Source organism: Aquarana catesbeiana, linkage group LG02, assembly GCF_042186555.1.
Source record: "Aquarana catesbeiana isolate 2022-GZ linkage group LG02, ASM4218655v1, whole genome shotgun sequence".
In the NCBI taxonomy this organism is placed as follows: Eukaryota; Metazoa; Chordata; class Amphibia; order Anura; family Ranidae; genus Aquarana; species Aquarana catesbeiana.
The window spans coordinates 363,155,184-363,169,752 of NC_133325.1; positions in this window are offsets into that span (position 1 = coordinate 363,155,184).

Sequence of the window (14,569 nt, forward strand, 5' to 3'; positions counted from 1 at the left end):
ACAGTAAGTGAAAATAAAGTCCAAATAAGGTGACTGATGGTGCTCCAATCCAAAGTGAAGGAAATATAAGGTACTTCAGAGAAATTCAGGTGTGCAACACCCCCTCATGTATCCCCACTCACCAGATCACAACGACCCCCAGCTTTTCAGTCTGGTGGGTCATTAAAAGCTTGATAGAAAATCCTGGGATGGCAGATAAGGTGATATGCCTTCAGGTCCAGAAAAACTTTAAAGAGTTTCTCAGCCAGAACAGGTCCTTGATGACGCCCTGTGGGAGGGCAAAACGTTGACGCTATTTCCGGTATCACTGACGTCACTTCCGGTCCTGTGGAACGCACGCCAGCAACGGCATTTTTACACTCACAGCTCCATTTTGAGGCTTGTTTTATCTTACTTGTTGTAAGTACCCACTCCCTTTTTCAAATAAAACCTTTTTAATGGTACTTCACTATCAGTGTCCTTTTGTTTTTACTTCTGGGTACCTGCTGTGTTCTGGCTGGGAAACTCTTTAAAGGATTTCCGGACCTGAAGGCATATCACCTTATCCGCCATTGCAGGATTCTCTATCAAGCTTTTAATGACCCACCAGAGTGAAAAGCTGGGGGTCGTTGTGATCTGGTGAGTGGGGATACATGAGGGGGTGTTGCACATCTGAATTTCTCTGAAGCACCTTATATTTCCTTCACTTTGGATTGGAGCACCTTCAGTCACCTTATTTGGACTTTATTTTCACTTATTGTATTTTGGACTTTTTTTTGGTTAACAAATTTTCACTTATTGTGTTTGCGAGCGCTATATTTATTTTTATATGTTTTTCAAGTGATTAGCACTTTGTGTTCAGCAGCTGCAATTTTTTTTTTTGATACACCATTAGCGCGAGTGTATATATTTAGTATATATATTTTTCACAGAAGAGAAGTATGGCCAAAAGAGCTTTGTCCATACTTCTCTTTTAAATCATTAAATTAAATGCCCATAGCCTGGCCACAAAATCTCTTTAAACTGGCAGAAGTTGATTATTACTTGCATATTACCCAGCCAATGCATGAAAATTGCAAGTGATGCTTTGATTGGTCTTATTGTTTGTATCTTGTTGTTATCTTTAGTTGCCTGTTATCCCATATATATATATATATATATATATATATATAAATGTTTTTTTTTTCATACATATCCCACTGTAGGTACCAAGTTCTATATTTAATATACAATATATGGCTAGGACTAGTTTAGATTCAGAAAAAGTTATAATGCCTAAAAGTTGAGGAATAATGTCTCCCCTGCCCTCCACTGCTGTTAATGAAGCACAGATCATGCTTGACTAGGTGCTTCCCTGACTACAGCAGCCAGGGAATGACAGCTACGAACCCAGAAGGTCTGTAATACATATCGCTTCCTGGTTAACTAGTTGTAGAGGGGATCAGGTAACAGATGTCCCCCAGGTGCCTCCTGGGGGAAAATTTACAGTATTTTACCACAGCTCTGGGCTCCCTGAAGGAACAGGAGAACCTGGGAACCATCATGCGTGCAGGAGGAAAGGGCGTATTGGCACATTTGGAGCCCTGCGAAAATGATCGCTTTTACCTGAAAGCCAAGAGTCAGCTGTTAAAATCCATACCAAGCTCACAGTTGTGGTAGCTTGTTTTAAACCATTGCATATAAAATGTACCTTGGTAGAGAGGATTAAAGCAAAAGTTTTATTTATTAAAAAAAAAATACTTGCTCCCAACTCCCGTATTAAAAAAAGGCCTAAAGGACAACTTACTATCTACACACTTGGAGCAGGTTCCCATTCACCATCATCCTCGCCTCGAACAAATAGTGCATGAAGTCCGGCACACAGCGCTGAGTCCCAATGTTTATTAAAAATGAAACCCAAAACCAAAGTCTAGTACGTTGTATACTGCAGCTTTAGATGTGGTTGCTGCTTTTATTTTTTTCAGTCTAAGAAAGTTTTCAGCAAGTGCAGAAAATACCTGTTGATCTTGCTACAAATTATGTGTTCTTCTCACTTTCTGTTAGATAAAAAAAGACAGCAAAACTATAATATATTTCTTGTGTAAACTACCAATCCCATCAACTACCACGTGAGATGAACAAAGGCAGGCTAGACATGTTTGAAGTCCAGCCTCTGTGACAACACATCTTCATGTGTGTTGGATGCCTGTTATCACTGTTTCAATTTAATCAAACCACACAGTTGCTTTAAACAAGCCCTCGCTGACCTCTAACTACTCTAACCTAGTAAGAGCTACATTTTGTCAGTCTTTCCCCAACAGCTATCTTGGGGCACTTTTTGAGCCCTATTTATATGGCATGACCTGCAGGGAGAGGTAAACATTGGAAAAAGAGCGGGAAAACCTGGCTAACAGCGCTAACCCTTCCTTCTCAGGCACAGCCTGAGGACACAGTGCAACATTTATACATTGTAACAATTTGCACTTGGTTGACCTAATTAACTTCAATTAAATTATTATGTATTTTTTTTTTTTTTTTTTGCACAAGACATATCGCACTGTAGGTACCAAGTTCTAGATTTAATATACAGTGTAGGTATTGCTAATTTAGATGCAAAATAAGTTATAATGAGTGGCCAAAAGTTGTGGAGTATCTCTTCTATAAGCAAAACATTTAAGGGCATATAGCCATGATAGTTCAGCAACTTCCTCCACTTGCAGGACAGTTGCACAGTAAAATTTGTGAAATGATTGTTTATATTGGCCAGTGACATTAAGTAACTGCTTGCCGAACGCCTCACTTAGAAGTACGGTGGCAAATCTGCATCATTGCCCCGGATCACATATCTGATACGTGATCCAGTACTTATGGGTGGGGGCGGGGGGCCGTGTGTGTGCCTGCCACCCTGGCTATGCTATGATTAGTAACTGCACAAGCCGATCAGAGGGTGACGGCCCCCCACCGATTGGTTCCAACATTCAGAAAAGGGAGCTCTGTGATGTTAACAACACAGGGCTCAGAATAGGGCCATGCGATTATGTTGTTTTTTTATTCCCTACAAAGCAGGGGGAAAAACCAGCAAGATTTAGAAGTAAAAGCACCACATAACACACATTACACATTGTTAGGCACATATTTAAGCGAAAATGTGGGTGAAATTACTGCACTTACCAAAATCATGTACAATAAACAAGCAGCTAACACAAAAATGTACTGAATTGAAATATGCTGTAGCACTAGGAACACAATACAATAAAAATGTGCACTACATCATAAAGTGCATGTGCTGAATAATAAAGTGCTAGGTGCAAATGTGCAAATTCACTGGATGGAACCAGGTGAAATGGGGGTCACTGGATAGTGAAAAAATTTCAAATGAAAGTGAATTGATGACAAAATATGATCAAACAGTCCACACTGGGAAAAGAACTCAATAAGCAAAGGTAAATGGGATAACCACAACTGCAAACAGGTCACCAGGGATGGTGCATCCTTCACTCGGGGTAGGGTGTAAACACTCTTACCAGACGATGTGGACTCACATGCCAGCAGCAGTGGGTCAGTCAAGCTGAAGGAACCAGCAAATGGAACTCCAATGTTTGACACACAGAAAAAGATGAAACTGGAACTCAGGCAGAAATCACTTAAAATGCAGGCAGTGTGTGCCAACACTCTCATCCGGTGAAAATATGGGGATCATGGAAAGAAAAAAATGCCTCCATACAGTGCAGATCAAATGGATGTTTTTTTTTTTTAAATAAGTACATGTGAGGAGCTGAGCAAGCAAACTCGACGTGTTTCGTCCCACTGGACTTCAACTGGAGCAGATACCCCAATATCTATACAAGACGCTATAACACTCAAGTAAACCAAATAATATATACTTATTGGGGCATTTTGTTTTACCAAAGACATGTAGCAGAATACATTTTGGCCTACATTTATGAAGAAATTACATTTTTAACATTTTTTATTGGATAAGTTAATAGCAAAAATAAAAAATATTGTTTTTTTTTTAAATGTCTGTCTTTTTCCGTTTATATTGCAAAAAATAAAAAACCCAGTGGTTATTAAATACCACCAAAAGAAAGCTCTATTTGTGTGAAAAAAATGACATACATTGAATTTGCCTACTGTGTTGCATGAATGTGCAATTGCTAGTTAAATTTGCACAGTGCCGAATCATGAAATGTCATGAAGGGGGTAAATGCAGTTAATCACACTCCATTAATCAATGTTACCATGATCATTTACAGATTGTAGAAAACACCATTCGTTCCTTGATTTTGTCCCAATTTCCTTGTTTCTACTTCTGGGTTTTGCCGTCATTAGCCTTGTCTTCTGGGTTTCAGGAATTTCCCATTCCTCTTTCAGTGGTCTAACACTTGTCAGAGCAAGTTGAAGTACAAAAGTAATAACTCTTAATATGAGCCCTTCGAAGTGTACAAAACAGGTACAGCAAATGCTTAGTCAGCAATATAGTACTGAGAGGTGTAGTATTTACCAGACAGGCTCAAACCACCTCCTTCCACTCAAATGCATTGTCTAGTAAATAATGATTTACTTGTTTTACACCACAACACACTCACTTCTTAAGGCCGGCCATACACGGTTCGAATCTGGGCCAGTTCAGCAGGAACTTGTCGACATTCGAATGTAGCAAGTTGATCGATTGATCAACTTGGATACAACAAGCCTGCCGGATTCTCTTGCGATTATCACTGCTATAGCCACTAGCGATAATCTCTGTCTTCTCCCAGCAGGGACAGCTTCCCCTGCTCTCCCCACCCCACCCCCACCCCTGCTGGGAGAAGGCAACCATCCCCCCCCCCCCCCCTGGTTGCTAGGAAGAAATTTGCTCCGTGTACCTTACTCACAATGGTAGCATCTAAAGCCTAGTACACATGGGCCAAATGTTGGGTGGCATTGGCCGGTTTAATAGAAACCGGCCGCCATTCAGCCCGTGTATACTGCAACTGGTCCGACAGAACCCATACGTTCAGGCCGCTTCTGTCAAAGGGGCATGACGAAAAAGGGTCTGCCAATCGGCTCCCAATCAGTGCTCATAACCAATGGCTGAGAGTGCTGAACAGAGTGTTCTGGCAGGAGGGGGATGTCGGGGGGGAGTCTCCCTGTCAGAACACAATAGTACAGCAGGGGAGATCGCTGTACTAACATCCCATAGTTAGTATAGTGGCGCCTCCTGAGCTGTCCGTTTTTTCTCCATTCAGCCCTGCTGGGTTGAACGAAAAAAAAAAACAATAGTGTGTATCAGGCTTAAAGTATAACTAAAGGCAAAACTTTTTTTTTAGTTTTGGAAGGAGTGGAGAGGGATTAGAACCCCTGTCAGTTTGTATTGCTGTCTGAGTCCCGGTTAAAGAGGAAGTAAACCCTGATGGGATTTACTTTCTCTTCTGTTCCCTGAAAAGTAAAAGCATAATGGGCTAGTATGCATCGCATACTAGCCCATTATGTGCCACTTACCTGCAAACGAAGCCCCGATGTCCCCACTGGTGGCTGCATCCATCTTCATCCCTCTTCCTTCTGGGGCCGTGGACTCCGGCTCTGTGACTGGCCAAAGTCGCGTGACGTCACTCCCGCGCATGCGCCCAGGAGCTGGCGGTCATGGCACGGGCCTTTTAGAAATGGCACGATTGTGCCCTTTCTCTAGTGCGCATGCGTGGATGACGTCGGCGCTAGCATATATGGTAAATATCTCCTAAACCGTGCGGATGTAATACCGGGCACCTGATTGGCTGAAGGCAGAGGCGATCCCATTGGCTCCAAGGAATACAGGAAGAAGACACGCACGGAGGAGTCGAAGGGCATCCATCACCATGCTACCGTCCCACAGCTCCCTGCCTGACCAGCTGCCTGACACGCCACTGCGATGGGGTAAGTGCCGGGCAGACGGAGGGCGGGCAGGGGGGGAATAGTGGCTGCATATTATGGGCACAGAGTCTGCAATTGATGGAGAACAGTTGGCTGCATTTGCGGGGCACAGTGGCTGCATATTATGGGCACAGTGGCTGCATTTAATGAGCACAGAGGCTGCATATGATGGGCACAGTTGGCTGGATATGATGGGCACAGTTGGCTGCATATTATGGGCACAGGTGGCTGCATATTTTGGGCACAGTTGGCTGCATATGATGGGCACAGTTGGCTGCATATGATGGGCACAGTTGGCTGCATATGATGGGCACAGTGGCTGCAATTGATGGCACGGTGAGACTGCAATTGATGTTTTTGTTTCAGTATTTTTCAGAATTTTTCAGTTTGTTTGCGCCCCCCCACACACACACAAAAATTTTGAGCCCCAGCCACCACTGACTAAAGGCAAAACTTTTTTTTTTAGTTTTGGGTAGAGTGGAGAGGGATTAGAATGCTTGTCAGTTTTTATTGCTGTCTGTGCCCCCATTAAGATGAGTCACCCTCCCTAGTTGTCTTGTTTACCATTATCATTGAAAGTTATCATTGAAGAAAATTCCACATTTTGGGTTGACCCTAGCAGTGGCGTCGCTATGGGGGGGGCGAGGGGGTGCGGCCCACACCAGGTGACACCTGCCAGAGGGGTGACACCAGGGCTTTTTTTTAGCTGGAACATGGCGGAATAGAGTTCTGCCATCTCCTGCGTTGCCTTGTGCTTTCCGCTCAGTACTGTCACTTCTAAACACAGAAGTCAGGCTTCTGTATTTAGAAGGGACACAGCGCTCCTGTCTGGCCGGATTCTCGGCACCCGCCTGCACTCCCGCAGCATCGCTGGCCGCTGCCTGTCACACTAGAGCCGGGGAGGGGAAGCTTTTGCTAGGTAGCTTCTCCTCGGCTCTGATGTGTCTTACAGGTCATGAGAGGAGCCTGGGAGGAGGGGTATCTCTCTCACTGGATTGAGCCGCGCTGTATCTGAGGTCTGTGTTCAGAGGGGAGAGTTTAACATGTGCTAATTGTACAGGAAGGGGGGAGGGTGTCTGTGCTGAAAGAGGGAAAACAGTCCTGTCCAGGATGGCGAATTGGTGGTGGTACTCTGCACCCTGTACCTACCTGTACCCTGTACCTACCTGCACCCTGTGCCTACCACCTGCACTCTGCACCCTGTACCTACCTGCACCCTGTACGACCATGCACCATGTACCTACCTGCACCCTGTACCTACCTGCACCCTGCACCTACCACCTGCACTCTGCACCCTGTACCTACCTGCACCCTGTACGACCATGCACCATGTACCTACCTGCACCCTGTACCTACCTGCACCCTGCACCACCTGCACCCTGCACCCTGTACCTACCTGCACCCTGCACTCACCTGCACTTGCACCCACCTGAACTCTGCACCCACCTGAATTCTGCACTCTGCACCCACCTGAATTCTGCACTCTGCACCCACCTGAACTCTGCAGAGAGGCGTGTGATGCGCTAGCCTGCTCAGTGCCCTACTGCCTGTCCTGCTATAGGGGGTGACACCATGTTTTACCGCATCGGGTGACACCAACCCTAGTGAAGCCACTGGTCCCTAGAAAAGTAAAAGAGGGGGAAATCTTCCAATGGGGACACTAGTTCTGGTGACCTGGGGGTCCCCAAGGAATTCCCTTAACTTCCACGGTTTTCCTCTCACTTCCTGTTTGGCTATGGGACAGGAAGTGAAGGGAAATCTCCACAATGGGGGACAAATGGTGAAATAATATCTGACAGGGGTTATAACCCTCCTTTACTCTATCCAAATTGAAAAAAAAAAGTTTTGCCTATAGTTCTACTTTACCAAATTTGACTGATGAATACTTAATATTTTTAATGTCTACTGAATACTGTCTAAGGCTGGGTTCACACCAATGCGAATTGGATGCAGGTTCCCAGCAGGAGATTTTGACCCGCTCTCTATGGAGCGTGTTCACATATCTCCGCAGCAAGTCCGGTGCGTTTTGCAATGTACGTCTTTTGGTCTGTTTCAGGTCCGAATTCAGCCTGAAATTCAGGCTGAAATCGGACATGAAACAGTAAACCAGGACGCACCGGACCCCTACTGTGAGCCAGATGCGGCAATGGTGTGAACCCAGCCTTAATCTAATCTCTAAATCTTCTAACATAAATCTTGTGGAGCTGAACTATCGTGTAACATACAAATGGCAGATCCGATCCAGCTATACATTTTGAGAAACAGCAGTTATTACTTTTAAGCTTTAACATATTAATGCTGCCAAATAATAATATGCAGAGATTCAAAGATGACTCACTGGTTATTGTAAACAACATCTTAAAATAATGTCCTGTATTTACTGAGCAAACACCTACTGAGATATAAAATTGTAGTTTTTTTAATGCCTAATCGAGTGGCTAAATGTGGCATACCAGTCATCGCAGAATTTTCTACTTTTGCAGCCAAGTTGGAATAACACCTACTTTATATTTGTTACATGTTCCCATAAATAAAGGATAACTTATATATTTAAAAATTGTTGCTTGGCCCTCCCTTTTATTCCTATTTAATCCTACTTTAGTGGCGGCTCTATTTTCTCCAAGCTGTCCGACTAATGCTACCATAAGACTACACCCACTGGTCCACGCCTCCTATCACTGGGTGTAACATGATGTTTAGGGGTTCAAGCATTCCTTGGTTGGGGTGGGGGATGCGGGGTTGGGGGGAAGATTGGGAAAAGTTGTGAGATTTGTTTTTTGGTTTTGAAGGTGCTTTGTTTTGTTTCTATGTTTATGTTGTTGACATAAGATTGTGTCTCTACCTCAGATATATGGTGCTACGCAGTGTACTTAGGTCAGTGGTTCTCAACCTCTCTAGTGTCGTGACCCCATGATAAAATATCCCAAGTTGTGGGGACCCCTAACAGTAAAATTATTTTCGTAGCGTGGATTGTCGGCACCCAAGGCAAGACAAGTCATTTGCACCCCTACCCCACGGACTTTTAGCGCTCCCTGAGTCCCTTCCACTCGTACAGTATTAAAACCCCTTATGGTACATTTTAGGATGTACCACTCTTTGCTCTCCTTTCTTTCCCTTTTACCTCTCTATCCTATATTTTTGTTTTTTTCCCCATCCCTCTCTCTAGCCGTCTTTCTTGTTCTTTCCCTCCCTTTCTTTGTCCCTCCCCCTCTTTTTCTCTCCCTTCCATGTATTCTCTATTTTTACTCCTTGGTGGGGGGAATGGGATCAGTGGCAGTGGTGGTGGGGAGTTGGGATCAGTGGCAGTGCTGGTGGGGAGTTGGGATCAGTGGCAGTGCTGGCGAGGAGTTGGGATCAGTGGCAGTGCTGGCGGGGAGTTGGGATCAGTGGCAGTGCTGGCGGGGGGGAGTTCTGATCAGCCAACTCAGGTGCTCTTGATTAAGGTCATTTGCTGATCGGAGAACTGTAGTGAGGACTTTTAATGGCAACTCTAATCACAGGTAGTGTTACTCACTGTCTCTCCGACTTTGTGGTGTCTCGTAGCAGTGACACCTATGCCGAAATCAGGAGATGGGGTCTCCTCCAGCCCCTCCCACTTCACATTCCTCACCAGTCAGCTGACCTCTAGTCTCTGCCCCCCCCAGCCATGTCGTGAACTGAATGGGCAGCTGCGAAGAGGCTGAGTGGGCGGCTGCGGGCTCCAGGGACAGCCCTGCTGGGCGGCCGCAAAAAGACTGAGAGAGCAGTGCAGGCTTCAGGAACAGCCCAGGATTCGGTGACCCCCGGCAAATCATCTTTTGACCCCCGAAGGGGTCCCGACCCTCAGGTTGAAAACCACTGACTTAGGTACTGTGTAATTGCCGTCCATATGTTGGAGACTGGGCTGCTGCCCCTGCGAACTTGTTTTCTGCTTCTATTTATTTTCTCACCCTCTGGATGTCTCAATTTACAGTGCTTTCCTGTAATGTTAGGGGCCTGAACTCAGCTGTCAAATGCTCCTTGGTGTTCTGTTTCCTCCAGAAGCATAATCCGCACATTTGTGTCCTGCAGGAGATGCACCTCTAAGGATCCAAAACCATTTGTCTTAAAAAAATCTTGGGTGGGTGTGTACTATCACGCCACCTATTTAACATATGCTCGTGGGATCAGCATCCTAGTTAGCAAAACTCTGCCATTTCGGCTCATTGAGGTTAAAACAGACCCAGAGGGTAGATATGTGATGATACATGCTCATATCTATGACAAAAGTGTGGTGTTGGTCGGGGTGTACATTCCAACCCGGCCTCTGCTCAGATTTTACATGTGATTATGCAAAATGTGGTGGTACAGTTTGATACAGACTTGGTACTTCTAACGGGTGATTTTGATATGGTCCCTTGCTCGGCTTTGGACAGATTGCATACTTCGGCTCGTGATTCTCCTGATCTCTGGCAATGGGCTGATACATTTGCCCTTACGGATGTTTGGAAACACATACATCTGAATTTGAGAGAGTTTACTCTGACCATGCCCCCTTGTGCCTCTCCCTTGCCACTAACTGCCTCTATTTGTAACTACTGGACAGACAATTTATAAACTGCATCCCCACCTGTGGTATGGGACTCGTTCAAATTATGAGCTGTGGGGAGTATATTTCTCAAATCTCATGATTCCTGAAGGAGGCTGCCCATTCCCTGGAGGAGTTGGAGGAGAGAGCAACTAGGTTGGAAGCGAAGTATGTTTCTCATCCGGATGGCAATCACTACTGGGCATGGCAGCAGGAGCTCCGTGAACTGTTTACCAATAGAGTACTACTCTAGCATACCACCATCAGTGGAAACCTCTTTACTGATACCTCCGGGTAAAATTCCATCAATATTTTTCCCAGAAAACCAGGGAAACCCCCAAGCACCACCAAATCCTTGACTACTACAGCTGCACCACCTTCTTTAGATGTGGTGAATTAGTCCTCACATATCCTTACCCCGGAAGAAACCTCAGTGCTTTCAAAAGGCCTCACCTTTTGCCCGAACAACAAATTAGACAAATTTACAGTCATAAAGGATCTACATTTATATACCCGTAAGTTGCTATTAAAAAGAATGTTTGACAAACACAAACATGACTACGAAGGTTGCCGCACCTTTAGTGAGCGATAAGCTCTCGATAATCTTAACTCCTTATTACAAGAAAGTGAGACCCCAGACCTAATAGACACTCTAGACCTGGAAGCTCTTTTGGAAGAGGATGGGGACACACCCATCAAAATCAAAAAATCTTCCCTCAAAAAGGCCTCTTCCATGTACCCAGCTCCCAGCTCAAACCATGGGGTAGCCACCTTTTTGAAAATGATGTCTCAGGAGATAAAATCGCTCAAATCTATGTCTCTTCATACCCCTAATCTGACAAAAAATTAAAAAATAGCCTTACATAATCTTTCTAACAATTAGAATATCACCATTAAACCAAGTGATAAAGGGGGAAACATTGTCCTGATGGACAATGATCACTATAAAAAAATGTGTTTCAAAATTCTTAGAAACCGGGATTGGTACCATCCAGTAGGCACCGACATCGTGGAGGCATTTAACAAGAAATTTTATCTATTTGTAGACGAGGCTTTCCAAAATAATATCATCCCCAAACAAACTTGGGAATTCATTCGAACTCCCCACCCCCGCGTACCAACATTTTACGCACTCCCCAAATTACATAAAAATGTGAATGATCCTCCAGGGAGACCAATCCTCTCTGGGAATGGATCAATCACGGAAAACATATCTAGACTCATAGATGAACATATTAGATCTTTTGTTTTGGCCATTCCCTCGTACATCCGTGACACGATCCATCAAATCTTGCAGGATGTCCAAATCCCGAGTCACTGTACCCTTGTAACTATCGATATAGAGGCCCTCTACAGTTCTATTCCCCACTGTAGAGGGCTAGCCTGCATTCGGAAGGTCTTATCACAAACCAGTCACCATGAGGCTTCATTTAATGAGTTTATACTTTGTTCTTTAGACTTTATACTCAATCATAATATCTTTTCCTTTGATGGAAGACTTTTCCTCCAGGTACAGGGCGTAGCCATGGGCATCTGTTGTGCCCCTGGCTATGCCAATCTGTACCTGGGGGAATGGGAAAAGACCATTTTTGGTGATGAGGGTCTCTCTATGTACCTGTGCCACGTCATCATATGGCACAGGTACATAGATGACATCTTCATCGTCTGGGATGGCACACAATCTCTCTTGAATGAGTGCCAAGAAGCACTAAATAAAAACCTGTTTAACCTCAAATTCACCATGACATCTGATAAGACTACCATCACATTTTTGGATATTGAAATTTCAATCAATGAATCCAATGTACTATCTTTCAAACTATTTAGGAAACCCACCGCTGGAAATACGGTACTGCACTCGTCCAGCTTTCACCCCAAAAGTTTAATTAACTCAATTCCCTATGGGGAATATTTGAGAATAAAGCGTAATTGTTCGAACCAGTCAGATTTTAAACATGAGGCCAATAAACTTAAAAATTGATTACTACAGCGCGGTTATAGTCACAAGTGTCTCAAAAGAGCTTTCAAACGTGCCAATCTAAAAGAGAGACATCAACTATTAATTCCCAAACAAAAATCCACCACTGATGTCAGTGCCAGAATAATCACTACCTACACAAATGATCACAATAAAGTCAGACAGATATGCCAAAAATACTGGCACTTACTGACTTCCGATCCAACCATAGGCCCCCTTGTACCTCCGAGACCTCCAATTACATACAGACGTGCCACCTCTGTGGGAGACTTATTAGTTCAAAGTGAATATAGGGGACAGGAGAGAGGTGACCCATGTACTACAGTGGGCACGTTCCAATGTGGATCTTGGGCCTACTGTAAGTACATGGACACACGGAAAAATATATACTTACCAAATGGCAAACATTTTGTGCCTAAACATTTCTCAAACTGCCAAACAACAGGAGTAGTATATTTATTACTATGCAATTGCAACTGCTTTTATGTGGGGAAAACCCTACAGAAACTATGGCAATGCATCTATCGTCACCTTAGGGCTATGCAGTCAGCTGACCCTGACCTCCCCTTGGGCAGACACGTAGCTCAGGTACATGGTGGCATTTGTCCCAAAATTTCTGTACTAGTATTGGATCGTCCGCATCCAAGTTTCCGTGGGGGTGATTTTAATAAGATCCTCCTACAACGGGAACTCCGCTGGATATCTAGACTTGGCGCGACAATGCCACCAGGCCTGAATGAAGCCTTCAACTTGAAACCATTTCTTCCGGGTTTCTCTACAGGAGGCTATGACAAGGAATTATAAAGAAGTCTTCTGCATTGCTTGCCATCTGTTCTTTTTCCTTCCCCTTCTCCTTCTTTCCTTCCTTTTTTCCTTTCCCTTCTTCCTCCTTTTTGTCTCCCTCTTTTTGGTTTTTGTCATGTATTTTTTGTCTAATTATCTTATTCTTATTATGTAATTTAATAGCTTTGATTTGGGTCTATATTTGATGTTTATCCTTGATATAACAAAAATGCTCCTAGATAAAGCGGATATCCAATACTCTATCATACTGTTGAACATAATATGCTTACCTTGATTTTTATCAAATTCATTTGTCTCTCTCTAATGTACATCTGTATTGTAATATCTATAATAATCATATATGTTTGTGATTGCTTTTTCCTTTTTAGGGATCATCATCTGTACCCCCACTGTAAAGATGAGACTCCCACATCCGGACAGCCCAGGTTATACTGATCATTCTTCTGTAATTAATAACCTTTTCCTCAATTCATTTTATTCTATTACGTTTGAATACAAGCTTCTTTTGTTATAACTTTTTTATATTTGGGTCTAAAACTATGTGGCTTCTGATGTTGTCCTCGCCAGGATGGCTCGTTGGTGTTCCCCAACACAGAAAGGCCTCTGATTCCCTATCCTGGGGACGGAGGCATTCCTCTAGCAGCGCTGCTGCACATGCGCCCGACGAGCTGTCCCGCGCCTGCGCAATGGGTGAATTTCTATCTCCACTCAGCCAGGCTGCTTCCCTTCCGTGTCGGCGGCCTCCGTAGATGTGTGACGTCACTGCGCCTGATGACGCGCCGGCGTCAGACGCCGCTCAGGCCAAGGAGTCACGATGGGTGGGCCCCTTTTTTTTATACATCTATGTATAAATATGTCAGGAGAGTGTCAGATGAGAAGATGACATGGTGGATGGGTAGGTGGGAAATATTCTCTGGCAACCTGTTTAGCAATCCCTTTAAGGGAAACTACTGGCTGTCATTCTAAAGGCCTATTATAAGTAAAGATATTAAAAGATATTGTACTCTGGTAACTGTATGGGGTTAATACCTGTAATAATAGTATTCAGTATACTGTATGCATGCCATTGTTGCATTATTTATATTTTCTATTCGTTTACATGCAGATCAAGCAAAAAGTGACCATTACAGGGGTTGGGGAAAACCATATAACACCGCTGGGGCGATTGCAATGGTCTGCTGCATCAGATTGCATTATATATATCTATCCTTTATGCCCATAGCTCCACCAGAATTCTGAATTTCACTTTACAAAAACTGACAATCCCGCCTGAGACTATCTATGCGATGTAAGATCACTGCAGTTCCCGAGCCTGTACATCTGCTGTGTCCATTAGGGGTTTCCACTATTCCTTCGCTGAGTTACTGAGTATGCACACCTGTTGTGCCCAT